This window comes from Diceros bicornis, chromosome 32 (assembly GCF_020826845.1).
Source record: "Diceros bicornis minor isolate mBicDic1 chromosome 32, mDicBic1.mat.cur, whole genome shotgun sequence".
Taxonomy (NCBI): Eukaryota; Metazoa; Chordata; class Mammalia; order Perissodactyla; family Rhinocerotidae; genus Diceros; species Diceros bicornis.
The window spans coordinates 2,247,337-2,268,208 of NC_080771.1; the positions used below are offsets into that span (position 1 = coordinate 2,247,337).

At 35.9% G+C, this 20,872-nt stretch overlaps 1 protein-coding gene across 3 annotated transcripts in view; it reads left to right on the top strand.

Moving 5' to 3' along the window:
• Positions 1 to 20,872, top strand: part of LONP2 (lon peptidase 2, peroxisomal) — a 107,625-nt gene that overhangs the window by 36,932 nt on the left and 49,821 nt on the right. The window lies entirely within an intron of this gene.

Genomic DNA, 20,872 nt, shown 5'->3' on the forward strand with positions numbered 1-20,872 from the left:
CTGGGAACCAAGTAGACGAAGAAGGATGGTGGTGGAGGTATCACTGCATTCAGCGTCCTGGATGTATGCATTTCCTGAGCTGTTGTTTTCAGTATAGTACATGCTTTATTCAGCTGTGCCCAGTCTCACCTGTGCAGGGAACCAGTTTTATGTTCTTAAGAAAATAAGCCTCCCGTATTTTGCTTGGTGGAAGGGGGGAGTAAGATGGGCAGAGGCTACAGGAATCTGGGACCTGACTGCTTCATAATTTTACTTTATAGTCCTCGTTTTACCACCTCTGCCCTCGTCTTTACCCTTGTTTAAGTAAAATATTATTAATATTCAGATTGATTTCTAAGATTGAGGGGAAACTTGCTTTGTGAAAGTTTATTTTTTCTTGTATATTTCCTTGCTTTGAGTTCCATGAGGCTTCCTGTTTCTTTTCTGTTTTTGTAACCTTCTTAGGACAGGATGGCCAAGGACATGTGTCTTATAAGCAGTGAGACCGTACATTCTGGGGTGCCTGGGACAGTCCCAGTTTAAGCCTCATTATTAATTGTACTCTCTTTTAGTCTCAGAAGTGGGTCCTGTTTGGACAATAAAAAGTACTGTTACCCTACTTAAAGCCCCAGAGCTTGGAGATAAGAGTTGATTTTATTGTAAGATTATTTTCTTCTGGCTTGATAACTGGTTTACTCGTCAGTACTATGAACAATAAAATAGGGAACATCATATAAGATTTTAGTGGTTTCTTTTTTTTGTTTTGTTTTGTTTTTGTGAGGAAGATCAGCCCTGAGCTAACATCCATTGCCAATCCTCCTCTTTTTGCTGAGGAAGACTGGCCCTGAGCTAACATCCATGCCCATCTTCCTCCACTTTATATGGGATGCCGCCACATAGCATGGCTTGACAAGCGGTGCGTTGGTGTGCGCCTGGGATCCGAACCAGCAAACCCCAGGCAGCCGCAGCGGAGCACGCGCACTTAACCGCTTGCGCCACCAGGCCGGCCCCGATTTTACTGGTTTCTTAAATGATAACTTTAGACTTTTAGTTTAATTTACATTGGGGCATTTTTCAGATAATGTAATAGATTCTTCCGTCAAACACTTACAGTTCCCATTTTGAAAAGAATTTAAGAGTAATTCCCTCACACTTCGGTTTCTCGACAGCTTGTTTATGGGAGTCCTGACACGAGTCCACCAAAGACAGCTTCACAAGTAGTGGGAGATGGTTAAGCCCCTTGTCTGCTTGTTTATTACACAGTATATTTTAGGTATTCACCAAATGCTTTGCAGTGATCAGTAATTTTTATGAAATTGAATTGATCTTTAATAGCAAGTACCTTGCCCTAATGATATTTTTTTGTTTGATGTAGGTATTTACTTTTTGCTCAGTCGATTTATTAATATTCCAAAATAAAAGTAGGAAAGCCTCAAATGATACCTCAAAGTAAATGCTGCCTGGGGCCACATACTTATCACTGTAGTTGAGTTACGAATATTATCAGTTCCTTATAGCCTGCGGTGCTGCAGAATGAAGCAACATATAGATATGGAGGAACTGAGTGTCTTGGCACCTGACATCCTCCTCCCCTCACCTGCCCAAATCCTGGGAAAAACCTCTTACACCTTACAGGTTGTTGAAACAATTAAATGAGTGTGCATGTAACAGTGCTGTGTAAAGTCCTCTACAGATTTTTTTTAGTGTCCACTGACATTTCTTGGGTGTCTATTTTGATAGCCACTTGCTGTTTCCATTGCCAGTAGATATACCTGAATGACAAAAAGAACAAGTTCAGTTATTGAACACCTTGTATTTAAAGTAGCTTATTAATGAGACTCTGGGATATCTGAGAGTATGTTTTTTTATCTTCCAAGTTAGGAAACTTACTTTTTATAAAAATGATGTCTAGATATCATTTATAAAATACACTTGTACAAGATTATTTTATAGCTTGATTTAAGGGAAATATACTAGGTATAAGGAACATGATAGTAGATATAGGTTGATTACTCTGAATAAATTAAAGAATAAACTTGTTCTGCCTACAGATTCTTCTTGCCTTCATATTTGTTCATGAAGTTTAATTCACAAGTGGACGTGGGCATTCAGAATGAGATATAAGCTGATTGCCATTGAATAAACCAAAGCAGCTCACTCTTTTTAAAAATGATTAAATATATTTCATTGATTTTTTTTTTTTTTTGTACAGCTTTGGTGACATATAATTGACATAGTAAAGTGAGCATATTTGCACTGTACAATTTGGTGAATTTAGAGATGTGTATAAATCATTAAGCCATAAGCATAAGCAAGATAATGAACATAGAAGTTCCACTTCTGAAATGACAAATTCACTAGGTTGGATCAGCAGTAGATTTGAACTGGCAGAAGAAAGAATCAGTGAATTTTAAGATAGATTGATAGAGATTATGCAGTCTGAATAACACATAAAAAAATATGAATAAATGAACAGAGCATCAGGGAAATGTGGGATGCCATTAAGCACACTAGTATATGCATAATAAGGCAAAAAAGGGACATGAGAGCAGAAAACATTTTTGAAGAAATAATGGATGAAAACTTGCCATATTTGATGAAAAAAATAAATCTACATATCCAAGAGGCTCAATGAATTCCGTGCGGGATAAACACAAAGAAATCCCTAGATACATAATGTCGTAAAAATGCTGAAAGACAAAGAGAAAACTTTGAAAGCAGCAAAAGAAAAACAACTGGTGTTCTATTCAAATTTTGATGGATATTTGGATTTTTCAAGTTTTTGGCTGTTACAAATAAAGCTGCTATGAGTACTCATGTAAAAGTCTTTGTGTGGAGATATACTTGTATTTCTCTTTGATAAATACCTTGGAGTGGAATGGCTTGTTCATATGGTAGGTGTATATTTAACTTTTTAAGAAACTGCCAAATTGTTTTCCAAAATGTTTGTGCCATTTTACATTTCTCCTAGTGTAGTGTATAAGAGTTCCATTTGCTCCACATCTTTGCCAATATTTGATATGTGGTAAGTTTTTGTAATTTTAATTACTTTGGTGGGTGTATTGTATTATCTTGTGGTTTTAATTTGCATTTCCTTAATTATTAGTGATGTGTTGAACATCTTTGCATGTGATTATTTGCCATTCTGTATCTCTTTTGGTGAAATGTCTGTTAAACTCTTTCTCTTTTTAATGGAATTGTCTTTTTATTATTGACTTGTAAGAATTCCTTATGAATTCTAGATAGATTTTCTTTGCCAGATACATATTTTTAAATTTTTTCTGCAAATATTTTAGGAACAACTTCCTTTGAAGAGCAAAAGTTTTTTTGTTTGCTTTTTCCCCCAAAGTCCAGTTTTTTAAATGATTTCTTTTGTGTTGTAATTAAGAAGTCTTTACTAAACCAAGATCACACAGTTTTTCTCCTATTTTCTTCTGTAAGTGTTTTATTTTTAGTTCTAATGTTTGGGTCTATCATCCATGCTGAGTGAATTTCTGGATACAATGTGTGGTAAGGGTCAAGGTTCCTTTTCATATATGGGTATTATTCTAGTACTATTTGTTGAAAAAAGTATTTTTTTCCCCTTGAATTGTCTTAGACACCTTTGTCAAATATTAGTTGATAGATTGTGTTTTATATTTCTGAGTCCTCTATAGTGTTCAAATGATCTATGTTAATGCCAGTACCGCACAAGGTGATTACTGTCGCTTTATAATAGTTCTTGAAATCATGTAGTGTTAGTTTCCAACTTTGCTTTTCTGTTCCAAAATTTTTTTGGCTATTCTAGGTTCTTTGCATTTCCGTATATATTTTAGAATCTTCTTGTCAATTGCTGCAAAACAGTCTGTTGGGATTCTGCTGGGATTTTAGTTGGCATTTCATTTGAATCTTTAGATCGTTTGGGAGAATTGTCATCTTAAAACTTGTCTTCTCATCCAAGAACATGGTATATCTCTCCATTTTAGTAGGTCTTCCTTACTTTCTCAGCAATGTTTTACCACTTTCAGCATACAAGTCTTGCACTTTGTCAGATTTATCTGAAATTATCTCACATTTCTTGATGCTATTTTTTATTTCACTTGCTTATTTTTGCTAATATAAAGTATAATTTATATTTTGTATATTGACCTCGTATCGTACAACTTTGCTAAACTCATTTATTAAATTCTAGTTGCTTTCTCTGTCTACCTTTTTATTTTTTTGTTTGGTCCCTGGCTTTTATGTTAGGGTCTTTGTCTCCAATCTTTGATGACTTTTGGTTGTCCCTTGTTAGATACATGAGTTACAAATATTTTCACCAGTTTTGTGGGCTTTCTTTTCACTTTTTTGTTGGTCTTATTTGAAGTGTTAAAATTTTTAATTTTTGTAAAGTCTAATTTATCTGTTTTTTCTTTTGTCATTTGTGGTTTTGGCTTCATATCTAAGAAGCCGTTGCCTAATCCAAGGTCATGAGGATTTACTCTTAGATTTTCTTCTAAAAGTTTTACAATTTTAATTCTTATATTTAGGTCTATAATGCATTTTGAGTTAATATTTGTATATGATGTGAGCTGTAGGGATCCAACTTCATTCTTTTGCCTGTAAATATCTAGTTGTCTTAAGCACTATTTGTCAAAGACTCTTCTTTTTCCATGGAATGGTATTGTCACCCTTGTCAAAAATTAATTGACTATAAATGTAAGTTTATTTTTGGACTCCAAACTCTATTCCATTGGTCTATATTTCTATCTTGATTACTGTAATTTTGTAGAAAGCTTTGAAATTGGGAAGTGTGAATCGTCCACATTTTTTTTTTCAAGATTTTTTAGCCATTCTCAGTCCTTTGTGTTTCCATATGAGTTTTAGTATCAGCTTGTCACTTTCTACAAAGAAGGCAGCTAGCATTTTGATAGGGATTGCATTGAATCTGTAGATCACATTGGGGAGTATTCCCATATTTATAATGTTAAATCTTCCAGTCCATGAAAATTGGAATCCTTCTATTTATGTAGGTCTTCTTTAATTTCTTTCAACTACGTTTTGTGGTTTTTGAGTATATAAGTCTTGCAATTTTTTTGTTAAACTTATTCTTAAGTGTTTTATTCTTTTTTTGTGTGTGTGAGGAGATCAGCCGTGTGCTAACATCTGCCAATCCTCCTCTTTTTTTGCTGAGGAAGACTGGCCCTGGGCTAACATCCATGCCCATCTTCCTTCACTTTAGATGGGACGCCACCACAGCATGGCTTGCCAAGCACTGCGTCGGTGCGCACCCGGGATCCGAACCGGTGAACCCCGGGCTGCTGCGCAGTGGAGCACGCGCACTTCACTGCTTGCGCCACCGGGGCCGGCCTAGTGTTTTGTTCTTTTTGATACTATTGGAATTGGAATTGTTTTCTTCGTTTCTTTTTTGAATTCTTCATTGCTTATATGAAGAAATACATTTGATTTTTGTGTAGTGGTCTTGTATACTGCAACTTTTCAGAACTTGTGTATTGATTCTAATAGTTTTTAATAGTGGATGCCTTAGGATTCTCCACGCGCAAGATCATGTCATATGCAAATACAGGTAGTTTTACTTCTTCCCTTCCGATCTGGATCCCTGGATGCCTTTTTTTTTTTTAATTCCTGATTCCCCTAGCTAGAATCTCCAGTACACTGTTGAATAGAACTGGCAAGACTTATTCAGATTTTTTGTTTACTTGGTAAAAATTACTTTCAGTAATTTGTATCCTTGTAGGAATTTTTCTGTTTCATTTAGGTTATCGAATGGTTGGCATACAGTTGTTCATAGTGTACTCTTGTATCTTTTTTATTTCTGTGAGGTTGATAGTAATGTGGCCTGTGTCACTGCTGATTTTAGTAATTTGAGTGTTCTCCCTGCTTTCCTTAGTATGGCTAAATGTTTGTCAGTTTTGTTGAACTGTGAAAGAATCAGCTTTTGGTTTGTTGATTGTCTCTTTTGTTTTTGTCTTTACTGTTTAATTTACTGTAAAATTTTATTATATCCTTCCTTGTGCTTGCTTTGGATCTAGTTTGCTCTTTTTCTACTTTCTTAAGGTGGAAGGTTAGATTCTTGATTTGAAATTTTCTTTAATATATGAATTTTCAGCCATGAATATCCTTATAAACACTGCTTTAGCAGCATCTCATAAGTTTTAGTAAGTTAATATTTTTGTTTTTATTCATCTCACAATATTTTCCAACTTCCCTTGTGATTTCTTTTTGACCTTTTGTTATTTAGGGTTTAATTTCAATTTTTTTGTGAATTTCAAATTTTCATTTTGTTACTCATTTCTAATTTCATCACGTTGTGGTCAGAGATTGTACTTTGTATGATCTCAGTCCTTTGAAATTGAGATGTTTGTTTAATGGCTTGCTTATGATCTATCCATGTGTACATGAGAAGAATGTGTATCCTGCTGCTGCTGCTGGAAGGGTTGTTCTCTAGATGTTTGTTATATCTAATTGGTTTATAGCATTGCTCAAGTCTTCCAGGCTCTTGTTGATCTTTTCCTAGTTTTACTTACCATTGAATATATAGATATAGATATATATTTATAGATAATATATAGATTATATATATCTGTATAAACTTATAGATATATATTATATATAGGTATCTAAATCTATACATGTAAAGAGATTTATTATAAGGAATGGGATCATGAAATTATGGAGGCTGGGAAGTCCAAAATATGCAGTGTGGGCCAGCAGGCTTGAGACACAAGAGAGTTTATGGTGTGTGCAGAGGAAATCCAAAGGGAGTTGTGGGAGAACGTCCTCTTGCTAAAGGAGGCAAGTCTTTTTATTCTATTCACACCTTGAACTGAGTAGAAGAGGCCCACCCACATTATGGAAGGCAATGTACTTTACCCAAGGTTCACCATTTTAAATGTTAATCTCATCCAAAAACACTCTCCAAGTTGGCGTAAAACTAATCATCACAAATAGTATATAAAAACTTACTTTCAGTAAGTCCCCCTTCCCTCTGCCCTCATTTGTGCAGTTATTGTTGTACAAAATGCATCTCTGTACGTTGTAAGCCATCAACACAGTTATGTATCGTTGATTCTCATTATTTGCAGTAGTTATGTTCTGTAAATTTGTAGCAAACACTGAATTAGCAAATACTGAATTATTGCTCCTAAGAGAAATACAGGGCTAGCTTTCTGCAAGCCAATTCATCAGCCAATCGATACATAACCTTGTTTTATTTGTGTTTCTGTTTAAAGTTGCTGTATTTAATATATGTTGTTGATTCGTTAACATTGAACTTGTGACCATCAGCACTAACTCATTCCTGAGTGAAGCTTATCTAACACATACTTCTTTATGAGACCCATCACAGACTTGCACATAGGAACACTGGATATCAGGGTGTCTTGGGGGCTTTTAAAGAGCAACGTAACTGACAAAAAGCAGAAAGCATGGCACTGGATAGGCTGCAAGAAAGATAGTTGTTTAGAGTAAGAGAACTGAAACAAGGAGGCTGAGCGCCGCTTTGTTTCACCTCAGCTGGGAGCATGTACCTTGGGCAACGTGCTTTCCCATGTCTGCAGACAACACAGAAGAACTACAAGTATGAATTCTGGAGTTAGAAATAAATTCTAGCAAGACGGTGAATGTGCAAATGCGGATCCACAAATGATGAGGATCAACTGTAACTACTGCTTTATGAAGTCTTTTGAATCAAGTAAGAGAAGGTAAGAGTTACAAACAAAAATACATCTATACTGTCTTTTATATTTACCAGTGTAATTACTTATATTTTTTTTTGTGGTTACAGTTTACAGTCCTTTCACGTCACCCTTTAGTATTTCTTTTCTTTCATTTTTTTTTTGGTTAAACTTCGGGGCCTCCATACAATCAGCAGTTCAATTTTTGGAGGCTGTCAGAAGAGCCCAGTGTGGTGGTTGTTGCTTTTGTAATTTATTTTTTTATTGAGGTAATGATGGTTTACAACATTATAGAAATTTCAGGTCTACATCATTATATTTTGACTTCTGTGTAGACTACATCGTGTTCATCACCAGAAGTCTAGTTGCCATCTCTCACTGTACAAATGTGCCCTTTTACCTTTTTCACCCTGGCTTCTCCCCGCTTCCTCTGTGGTAACCACCAGTTTATACTTTGAATCTTTGTGTTTGTTTTGTTATTGTTTTTATCTTCCACATTTGAGTGAAATCATACGGTTTTTGGCTTTCTCTGTCTAGCTTATTTTGCTTAGCATAATATCCTTAGGGTGCATCCATGTTGTCACAAATGGCAAGATTTCATCTCCTTTTATAGCTGAGTAATATTCCATTGTATATATATGTGCCATATCTTTTTTCTCCATTCATCTGTTGATGGGCATGTAGATTGATTCCAGGATGGGCTATTGTGAATAATGCTGCAGTGAACATAGTGGTACATATATATTTTTGAATTAATGTTTTGTGTTCTTTGGATAAATACCCAGAAGTGGAATTGCTGGATCATATGGTATTTCTATTTTTAATTTTTTGAGTAATCTCCATACTGTTTTCCATAGTGGCTGCACCAGTTTACATTCCCACCAGTAGTGTATGAGGGTTCCTTTTTCTCTACATCCTCTTCAACACTTGTCACTTGTCTTTTTAATAATAGCCATTCTGATGGGTGTGAGGTGATAACTCATTGTGGTTTTGATTTACATTTCCCTAAAAATTAGTGATGTTGAACATCTTTTCATGTGCCTATTGGCCATCTGTATATCTTCTTTGGAAAAATGTCTCTTCAGATCCTCTGCCCATTTTTGATTAGGTTGTTTGTTTGTTTGTATATATAAGTTCTTTATATATTTTGGATATTAACCACTTGTCGGATATATGATTGCAAATCAACTCTCCCAGTTGGTAGGTTGTCTTTTCATTTTATTGATGGTTTCCTTTGCCTTGCGGAAGCTTTTTGGTTTGATATAGTTCCATTTGTTTATTTTTTCTTTTGTTTCCCTTGCTTGAGGAGACATGATATTCAAAAAGATACTGCTAAGACTGATGTCAAAGTGTGTACTGCCTATGTTTTCTTCTAGGAGTTTTATGGTTTCAGTTCTTACATTCAAGTCTTTAATCCATTTTGAGTTAATGTTTGTGTGTGGTTTAAGATAATGGTCTACTTTCATTCTTTTGCATGTGGCTGTCCAGTTTTTCCAACACCATTTATAGAAGAGACTTTCCTTTCTCCATTGTATATTCCTGGCTCCTGTGTCAAAATTTGTTGTCCATAGATATGTGGGTTTCTTTCTGGGCTCTCAAAATCACTTGCATTGATCTTGTGTGTCTTTTTTTCTGCCAGTACCATGCTGTTTTGATTACTATAGCTTTGTGGTCTATTTTGAAGTCAGGGATTGTGATACCTCCAGCTTTATTCTTTTTTCTCAGGATTGCTTTGGCAATTCAGGGTCTTTTGTCGTTCCATATAAATTTTAGGATTCTTTGTTCTATTTCCATGAAAAATGTCATTGGGACTTTGATAGGGATTGCGTTGCATCTGTAGATTTCTTTAGGAAGTATGGACCTTTTAATTATGTTAATTCTTCCAATCCATGAGTATGGAATATCTTCCCATTTCTTTGTGTCTTCTTTGATTTCTTTCAAAAATGTTTTATAGTTTTCAGTGTACAGGTCTTTTACCTTTTTGGTTAAATTTATTTCTAGGTATTTCATTCTTTTTGTTGTGATTGTAAATTAGAGTGTATTATTGTTTTCTCTTTCTGCTATTTGTTGTTGGTGTGTAGATACAGGACTGCTTTTTGTATGTTTATTTTGTATCCTGCACTTTACTGTATTTGTTTACTATTTCTACAAGTTTTTTGGTAGATTATTTAGGATTTTCTCTATATAAAATCATGTCATCTGCAAATAGTGACAGTATTACTTCTTCCTTTCCAATTTGAGTCCCTTTTATTTCTTTTTCTTGCCTAATTGCTCTAGCTAGAACTTCTAATACTGTGTTGAAAAAGAGTGGTAAAAGTGGGCATCCTTGTCTTGTTCCTTGTCGGTTTTTCACCGTTGAGTATCGTGTTAGCTGTGGGTTTGTCATGTACGACTTTTATTGTGTTGACGTACTTTCCTTCTATACCCATTTTATTGAGAGTTTTTATCATAAATGGATGCTGAATTTTGTCAAATGCTTTCTCTCCATCTTTTGAAATGATTATGTGATTTTTATTCTTCATTTTTTTAGTGTGGTGTATCACATTGATTGATTTGCTGATGGTGAACCATCCTTGCATTCCTGGAATAAATCCCACTTGTGGTATATGATCCTTTTAATGCATTGTTGTATTTGATTTGCTAGTATTTTGTTGAGGATTTTTTCATCAGCAATATTGGGCCTGTAATTTTTTTTGTGTTGCCCTTGTCTGGTTTCGGTATTAGGGCCTTGGAGAATGTTGGCCTTCTAGGATGAGTTAGGAAGCATCCCATCCTCCTCAATTTTTTGGGAGAGTTTGAGAAGGATAGGTATTAAATCTTCTTTGAATGTTTGGTAGAGTTCACCAGAGAAGCCATCTGATCCTGGACTTTTGTTTTTTGGGAGGTTTTTGATTACTGTTTCAGTTTCCTTACTAGTGATTGGTCTATTCAGATTCTCTATTTCCTCTTGATTCAGTTTTGGAAGACTGTATAATTCTAAGAATTTATCCATTTCTCTTAGATTATCCAATTTGTTGGTATATGGTGTTCTTAGTATTGTCTTATAATCCTTTATATTTCTTTGGTATTCATTTTAATTTCTCTTCTTTCATTTCTGATTTATTTATTTGAACCTTGTCTCTTTTTGTTAATGAGTGTAGCTAAAGGTTTGTCAATTGTTTATCTTTTCAAAAAACCAGCTCTAACTATTTTCTATTGTCTTTTTAGTCTCTTTTTCTTTTATTTCCATCCTGATTTTTCTTATTTCTTTCCTTGTACTGATTTTGGGCTTCCTTTGTTCTTCTTTTTCTACTTCCTTTAGGTGTAATGTTAGAGTGTTTATTTGAGATTTGTTTTGTTTTATGAAGTAGGCCTATATTTCTATAAACTTCCCTCTTAGTGCCAAGTTTGCTGTGTCCCATAGATTTTTTGTATATCATATTTTCATTTTCATATGTCTCTAGGTATTTTTTGATTTCTCCTTTGATTTTTTCATTGACCCAGTAGTTGGTCAGTAGCATTTTGTTTAATCTCCACATATTTGCAACTTTTCCACTTTTCTTCTTGTGGTTGATGTCTGGTTTCAGAACATTGCAGTTGAAAGAGATGCTTGATCTTATTCCAGTCTTTTTAAATTTATTGACACTAATTCTGTGGCCAAATATGTGGTCTGTCTTTGAGAATGTTCCATGTTCGTTTGAAAATAATGTGTATTCTGGAGTTTTTGGATGGAATGTTCTGTCTAAATTAAGTCCATCTGGTCTAATGTGTCATTTAAGGTCAGTGTTTCCTTATTGATCTTCTGTCTGGATGATCTATCCATTGAGGTAAGTGGTGTGTTAAAGTCCTCTACTATTATTTTGTTACTGTCAGCTTCTGCATTTGTGTTTGATAATATTTGCTTTGTGTTTTTAGGTGCTCTTATTTTGGGCTTATAGATACTTACAAATGTTATACCCTCTTGTTGGATTGTTCCCTTTATCATTATGTAATGACGTTCTTTGTCTCTTGTTAAAGTTTTTGTTTTAAAGTCTTTTGTCTTCTACATTGCTACCCTAGCTTTTTTTTTATTTCCATTTGCACTGAATATCTTTTTCCATCCCTTCACTTTTAGTTTGTGAGTGTCTTTAGGTCTCAAGTGTGTCTCTTTTATGCAGCATATATATAGGTCTTGTTTTTTTATCCATTCATCCACCCTGTGTCTTTTGATTGGAGCATTTAGTTCATTGATATTTTAAAGTAGCTATTGAGAAGTATGTACTTATTGCCATTTTGTTACTTTTTTGCAGGTGTTTTTGTAGTTCTCCTCTGTTCCTTTCTTCTTCTCTTGCTCTCTTCCTTTATGATTTGATGGCTTTCTGTAGTGTTAAGTTTGGGTTTTCTCTTTATTTTTTGTGTACTTTTTACATGTTTTTTGTTTGTAGTTACCATGAGGTTCATGTATAATAACCTGTGTAAATAGCAAGCTATATTAAGTTAGTGGTCTCTTAAGTTTGACCTCTTACTAAAAGCCCTACACTTTTACTTTTCTCAGCACCACATTTTATGTTTTTGTCATCATATTTTACCTCTTTTAGTTTTGTGTATCTCTTAACTTTTATCATATATATAGATAATTTTAGTGCTTTTGTCTTTTGACCTTCATACTAGCTTTAGAGGTGGTTGATCCTCTACCTTTATGTAGAGGTTTGCCTTAACTAGTGATTTTTTCTCTGATAATTTTCTTACTCCTATTTGTAGCTTTTTCTTTTCCACTGAATTGTCTCATTAACATGTCTTGCAAGTCTTGTTTAGTGGTGATGAACTCCTTTAGTTTTTGCTTGTGTGGAAAACTCTTTATCTCTCCTTCCATTCTGAATGATAACCTTGCCGGGTAGAGTGTTCTTGGCTGTAGATTTTTTCTTTTCAGTACTTTGAATATATCATGCCACTCCCTTCTAACGTGTAAGGTTTCTGCTGAAAAGTCAACCGATAGCTTTATGAGTTTTCATTTGTTTGTAACTTTTTGCTTTTCTCTTGCTGCAGCTTTCAGGATTCTCTCTTTATTTTTAGTTTTTGACATTTTAATTATAATGTGTCTTGGTGTGGGCCTCTTTGTGTTCATCTTGTTTGGTACTCTCTATGCTTCCTGTACTTGGGTGTCTGTTTCCTTCCCCAGGTTAGGGAATTTTTTAGTTGTTATTTCTTCAAATAAGTTCTCTGCCCCCTTGTCTTTCTCTTCTCCTTCTGGGACACCTATAATGTGAATGTTAGTATGCGTGATGTTGTCCCATAAGTCCCTTAGGCTGTCCTCATTCTTTTAATTCTTTTTTCTGTTCATCTTGGGTGATGTCCTCTACTCTGTCTCATCCAGGTCACTGATCTGTTCTTCTGTGTCATCTACTCTGTTTTTGATTCCTTCTGGTTAATTTTTCATTTCCATTATTGTATTCTTTGGCTCTGATTGGTTCCTTTTTATATTTCCTAATTCTATGTTGTAGTTCTCACTGTGTTCATCTATTCTTCTTTCCAGTTCAGTGAGCGTCCTTATGACCATTAGTTTGTACTCTTTATCAGGTAGATTGTTTATCTCTGTTTCGTTCAGTTCTTTTTCTGAGGATTTGTCCTCTTGTTTTATTTGGAACGTATTCCTTTGCCTGCTTATTCTTTTTGCCTACTTCTCTGTGCTTATTTCTGTGTATTAAGTAGATCAGGTATATCTCCCTATCTTGAAAATGAGGCATTATGTAGGAAATGTCTTATCAAGCCCAGCAGCATGGTCCCCTGTCGTCACCTGTGCCAGATGCTCCAGGGTTCTCCCTAGTGTGGACTCCTTGTGCTGTTCTGTTGTGGCTGGGCTGCTATTGCCGCAGGTGGGCAGGTAGGCTGGGCTGGCCTGGCCTGTAGGCCAGCTGGCTTTGAGGCCTGACCACATGGAGCTGCTTTGGGCACGTTGTTGGGCAGGGCAAGCCCCCGCATAGCTGGCTGCGAGGTCTGGTAGCGTACAATTACTGCAGTTTTGCTGGTGAGAGACTCAGGCCCCCAGTGTGGGTGGTTTGTAGGCCCAGGGGCGCACAACTGCTGTAGGCCCTAGGTGTGGCTGGCTGCGTGGTGCTAGTTGGTGGGGCAGGCTTCCGGTGAGACTAGCTGCCTGGCACGCAACCATTGCCACCTTGCTCTTGGGTGGATTCAGGCCTCTGGTGTGAGCTGGCTACTGGGCCTTGCAGTGCACAGCTGTCTCAGGTGCACTGATAGGCACAGCAGGCCCCAGGCACAGCAGAATATAACTGTTTCAGGCATTGGTATGCTGGGCAGATCTCCTGTGTGGCTGTTTGCAAGGGCCAGCAGTGCAAGGCAGCTGCGGGCTCACTGGTGGGCAAGGCCGGTTCCTGGGGCAGGTTGCCTGTGCTGCCTGGCTGCGTTTGATTCCGTCAGGTGGTCTAGTGGGCAGGACAGGCCCCTATGCTAACACGCTAGAGGAAGGATTCCAGTAGCGCCTGCCAGCATCTGTGTCAGCACGGCTGAACTAGGTCACAGTAATGGTCGCCGCCAGTGTCTCTCCCTGGTGTGTGGGCCCAGCTGTCTCCAGCTTCTCCAGGATGCACTCCAAGCTTAGTAAATGAGTCTCTTACCGATGGACTATGCACTTTTCTATGTGATGTTTTTGTGCTGGTTTCTGTCGAGTGAGTCTGTGCATGGGCCCTTTTAGAGCAGGTTTTGCTTTATCTAAAGTTCTGCAGTTTTCCTGGGCATATTCCCCATTTATGTTCAAAGCCAGCTATTTTGGAATCTCATCTGTCTTCTGCTGGATCTAAGGGCTGGGGTGCCTAATGTGGAGCTCAAATCCCCTGCTTTTCTGGGAAATGCTCTGTACCTTTGAGATCACTCCTGACAATGAGGTGTCGCAGGTAGTGTTTTCTTCCTTAGTAGGGCTGTATCTCTGCCTCTTCCACCCCTGTCTGTGTTGTCCCTTGTTTTGGAGGTATTTTTATCCAGTTTCAAGATATCTCCCAGGGGAACATACGTACTCCTCAGGTAGTTGTAGATTTGTTGTGTCCATAGGAGAAGGCGAGTTCAGGATCCTCTTACACTGCCATCTTCCAGACTCCTCTTGACCCTTTAGTAGATCTTGTAGTCTGGTCCGTTAGCTGCAGATTGTTTCAGTGTTTTTTAATCTGTGTATGTCTTAGTTTCCCTTTCGGTTTTGAAGGATAGTTTTGTTGGATACAGAATTCGTGGTTGACAGTCTTTTTCTTTTAGCACTTTCAATATATCCTTTTACTGCTTTCCATCCTCCATGGTTTCTAATGCAAAGTCAGCTGTTAATCTTATAGAGGTTCTCTTGTACTTAACGAAAGCAACATTTTCTCTTGTTGCTTTCAAGACTCTTTATCATTGACTTTTATCTTTATCATTGACTTTTGACAGTTTGACTATGATACGTGTAGGTATGAATGAATATTTGAGTTTACTTAGCGTTTGTTGGGCTTCTTGGATGTGTCGATTAATTTTTTCATTGAATTTATAAGTTAATGGCCATTAATTTTTCAGGTATTCTTTATGCCTTTTTCTCTTTCTCCTGTCTTTGTTGGACTCCCATTATGAGTAGGTTGGTAATCCTTATGATGTTCAGTGTGTCTCTGAGGCACTATTCATTTTGTTGCATTTCTTTTTCTATCTGTTCCTTAGACTGGATAATCTCAATTGAACTATATTTAACTTCATTGAATCTTTTTTCTGCCAGCTGAAATTGCTGTTTGGCCCATTTAGTGAATTTTTCACTTAAATTACTATATTTTTCAACTCTAAGATTTCTGTTTGCATCCTTTTTATATTTCCTGTCTCTTTATTGATATTCCCTATTTGTTAGGAGATCATTCTCCTAGTTTTCTATAATTCTTTAGACGTGGTTTCCTTTAATTTTTGTTTTTTAATTGTGGTAAAATACACATAGAATTTGCCATCTTAATCATTTTTAAGTGTTCAGTAGTGTTACGTATATTCACATTATTGTGCAACCGATCTCCAGAACTTTTTCATCTTGCCAAACTGAAACTCTGTACTTATTAAAACAGCAATTCCTCATTTCTCCCTCTCTTAGCCCCTGGCAACTACCATTCTCCTTTCTGTTTCTATAAGTTTGACCCATCTGTATATCTTACATAAGTGGACTCTTACAGTATTTGTCTTTTGTAACAGGCGTATTTCACTTTGCATAATGTCTTCAAGGTTCATCCATGTTATGGCATTATATGTTGAACATATTTATAATAGCTGATTTAAATCTTTTTCTAAGAAGTCTAACATCTGGACTTCCTCAGGGTCAGTTTCTATTCACTGTTTTTTTTTTTTTTTCAATTTTACTGTTTTTAGACCATGCTTTTGTGTTTCTTCATGTGTATTATAATTTTTTTGTTGAAATTCAACATAAAGTATCGTAATTATATTTAAATAATATAATCAGATCCCTCTCTGAGGATTTATTGTTTTTGTTGTTGCTATTTGTTTAGTCATCTTCCTACTCTCATTGTGTCAAATCTGTATTCTCTGCCATATGTGGCCACTGAAGTTGCTCAGTTTGTTTAGTGCTCAGCTCATGATTGGACAGAGATTTTCTTAAGTGCCTGAACCAAAAGGTCTCCCATTCTTTGCCAAGGGGCTCTCGTGTGTGTGTGTTGAGGCACGCCTTCAATGCTCAGGTGGATAGTTTACAACTCTGCCTTAGCTTTCACTTCTTGCTTTTACACAGCCTCAGTATCTGCTGGAGTTGAGCTTTTAGGGCCTTCTGAGATCTTTCCTGGTCATGCTTATACTGCTGTACATTTGCATGACCTTCTGGATTCTCAGGAATATTTCAGAGCTCTTTAACGGCCCCCATGAATATCTCATTCCCATTTTTCCTTTTAAGTTGTTCGAGCAGCCTCTTGTTAGTCCCAGCTGGTGTCATTGCCTCAGGCAGCTGCAATGTTAAACAGTTGCTACTGATTGTTTTTGATAAATGCCCCAGGGATAGGGCTGTTGCCACAGAGTGTTCTCTGAGTTAGGTCAAATAAAGATAAATCCTGAGGATGGAGCTTTTCCAAAGAACTGCCAGACAGGTCTTATAGTGACAGTTGTCTGGGGATGGGACTTTTGGGGAGCTCTAATCCTATTCTGCCCCCTACAGTTGTTGCTAGGCTGCTAGTTTTCACAACTACTGTGGTTGTGAGATTGGTCAGTTTTCGAGGCTGCTGTGACCTGGGGAGAAGGCAGTGGGAGTAAAGCAAGTTAAAACACTATAAACCTTGCTATATTTACTGAGATTCAGCTATTGTTTTTAAATAAACGCTCGTCAGATTGTGACAGGTTAATTTCTAGAAATCTGAAAAAGTTGATTTTGACAATTTTTGCTAGTGTTCTCATTGCTCTTTGTAGGAGCAGATTTTCAGAATTCCTTACTACGCCATTTTAGAAAATGTTTTCTTCTACATTTCATTTTAATTCTGTGCTTAGTAATTTCATTCTTAGCTTTTTTTTTTTTTTTAAGATTTATTTATTTATTTTCCCCCCAAAGCCCCAGTAGATAGTTGTATGTCATAGCTGCACATCCTTCTAGTTGCTGTATGTGGGACGCGGCCTCAGCATGGCCAGAGAAGCAGTGCATCGGTGCACAACCAGGATCCGAACCCAGGCCGCCAGCAGCGGAGCACGTGCACTTAACTGCTAAGCCATGGGACCGGCCCTCATTCTCAGTTCTGATTTTTTATTTTGATTTATGTATTGTTCAGATGGAATATGTCTTCAGGTTGCTGTTTTCAAGGATTTTTTGTAGATTACATTTTGAGGCTTTTTATATTTGCTAAGGTCTCTTTGTTGTCTGCACCAGTAATCTCCATATAATTTGTTCACGTATCCCATCAGTAAAAAATTTTGAAAGCACATCCCTATGGATATATATATATGTAATAAGGCCATATTAGTCTGCTAAGGCTGTCATAACAAAATACCCTAGACTGGGTGGCTTAAAAAAAAAACAAATTTATTTTCTCAAAGTTCTGGAGGCTGGGTGTCCGAGATCAAGGTGTTGGCAGGTTTGATTTCTCTTGAGGTTTCTCTCCTTGGCTTGCAGATAGCTGCCTTTTGTGTCTTCACATGGCTTTTTCTCTGTGGTCATGCCTCCTTTTCTCTCCTTCTTATAAGGACACCCGTCATATTGGTTTAGGGCTTCACCCTTATGACTTTATTTAAACTTAATTTCGTCCTTAAAGGCCCTATTTCCAAATAGACACATTAAAGGAACACAATTCAATCCATAAGAAAGAATATATATGTATTATAAACATAACATATATGTGCCACTGTACTAATATTATATACTTATATATTTAACACATTCAGAATAAATTTTAAAAGATAAGATAGTTATATTTTTAGTGAAAACAATGTATTCCAATTAGATAACTGTTTTTATTTCATAATGTGGCTGTCAAAACTTATTCCAGAAATAAAAGTATCAGCTCTATCATTTTCTTGTTGTTCATATTGTTGCCTGTATTATCTTCAGTGATATTTTGCAGAAAATTTTTAAACCACTTCATTTGTCCGTTTATAATCTATAAAAATAGTTAACCACGCACACGTGGGCTGCAGTGTGCTATAATTACAGTGAAAGCAGATAAATGGATCAGCCCTTTCTCATTATGGGATTTCTACTCTTCTCTGAGAATATCTCATGTATGTGATGTGTGTTCCAACTAGGGCTTTACATCCATTTTGTATATTAAATATTTAAAAAAGTAATTTCTTTCTGGTGTTTACAGATAAAGGTGAATATATGTACTAATATTTTCTACTTGCACTTTGGTGGGTCGATTTAAACATTGCACTTTTGTAACCACTGATCTAAACACAAAATACAAATGTGGTCATAAGTGGGTAGTAGGTTCACAGATGTTCGTTTTGTTATGCTTCATGTCTTATTTATATTATATATATTCTTTATGTTAAAGATTTAAAACTATTTTATACTGGTTATAACATTGCTTGAAAATTTTATAGGCATTATTCTAATAACATTGTGTCATTTATTATTGCACGAGAGAAGTCTAAGGCTTTTCAATCTATAGTGTTAGCTCTTCTAGGATGTTTTCTTGGTTATTTCTTTAATTACAACCTATTTTACAGTTGTAGAGACCTCTTCTTTAGTTGTACCAATTGGCTATGTATTAGGTATCTTTATTTTTTCCATATCTATCCCCTACATAATTTTAGTGCATTTTATGTCTATGTTCTGGACATTTTTCTCAAAGTTTGTCGTCATCACTGATTTAATTTCTATAGTATTAATTATGTATTAATCAACATTATGAGTTGATTTTAGTTTTTTTTATTTTACTTTTTTTTGTGCAAAATTTCAACCATAACAAAAGTAGAGAAAAGTGTACAGTCGTGTGCCACATAACAACATTTCTGGTCAACAACAGACCAGATATTCAGTGGTGGTCCTATAGGTTAGTACCATATAGCCTAGCTGTGTAGTAGGCTGTACCATCTAGGTTTGTATAAGGACAGTCTATAATGTTCGCACAATGACAGAATTGCCTAATGATGCACTTTTTCAGAACGTATCCCCTTCAGTAAGTGATGCATGACTGTATAATGAACTGTATAAACTCATCAAGCTTTAAAAATTATCATCTCATGGCCAATTTTGTTTCATCTATTCCTACCCATTCTGCCCCACCTGAGTCCTGTTTATTTTGAATCAAATTCCAGACATATCTTTCCATAAATATTTTAGTATCTCTAAAAGGTGTAGACTTTTAGAAAATATAACCATACTATTATACCTAAAGATGACAGTTATCTGGTCATCTGTAATGAGTGGAGTATATTCCTGGATTGCCTATAAATATCTGTGGTTGTTCTCTTGCCAGAAATTATTATTGAAGAACAATTCTCAGCATACACCCCTCCTCATAATTTATCCCAATTCTGACTTCACGTTCCTAAGAACAGAGTGTCATATCACAGCTATTCCCATTCCCAGTTATACTCTGTAGGCAGGAATTATAGCCCTAGGATTGATGTAGAAGGACCTTTTAATGAAGAGAAGAGAGAAAAAACAGTTCTAGTCATTCTTGAAACAGCCCCTGTATCTGGGTAATTGGGGGTGGAAGCCCTGGCTCTCAAGTTCAGGTTAAAAGCAGAAGTTTGGTGGCTAAAAAGTTCTTACTGTAATTTTTGTCCCTCCATGGACTCACCAATTTACCTTAAGGTTTCATCTGAGTAGTGTTTACTAGAAATTCTTCTTGTCTGGCAGACAGTAGATGAGTATTTCTGATGCTGTTTAAACTCTACATATCTTTTTGTGTTTTTCGAAATAAAAGATGGAGGCAGGCAAGTTAGGCATCACTAATTTTCTCTCCTCATAACCTAGGTGTCCTGTAATGCTATTTAAGAGACCTCATTCATAGTCAGAAACATTGCTTTATTAATTTTCCTTCTTTTTTTAAAACCCCAGTGTCTTAAAATTTTAAGGGAAAAAAATTATTTCACTTGGACAGGTCTGACAGCCATTTCTAAAATATATGCAACATGATGTATTAAATTTAATTACAGCCATTAAAGAATAGATTTTTTCTTAATTAGATAATGGGTTTACCTAAGATTGCCATAGTTTCCATAGATAGAGCAACAGTTTTCAGATAATTGGTAGACAGTAAGATTACTCTTAACCAATACTATACTGAACATAATTAGAATTGTCTTTGGTGACTTGAAAGTACCTTATCTTTATAACATGAAGCATTATTAAGTCTTATGAAAATATTGAATAGTAGAATTTCTGGGAATTGTATTCTAGATAAACAGTGAGTTTCCAATAATAATGAACGTTGAACAAAGTTCAAGATTCTGTGTCAAGGGCTTTGAATTAAGACTAAGTTGTGGATATATTTAAAAATAAGTAAAACTTTGGAAAGGAAATCAGAAGCAAGGAAAAGCTGGTTTTATAATAAAACTGTGATTGGTAAGTATTTTAGTCATTTTACTTCCCTTTTGACTATGTATGTGAACCCTATCTATATCTATAGTAATCTAATACAGGTGAAAGTGGTAATATGTTAAAGGTTTAGAACATGTAGAAGACTATTGATGACTTCTTTAAAGTCCTGTGTCGGCCTCTCCTGAATGAGTGCCTGTGACTCGGAGCCTTTGAGCAGTATCTAAAGAAGATACAGGCTCCTTAATATACAATTGTACAACGTTTTAAGAATGTAACTGGTAGAGTATCTAATTTA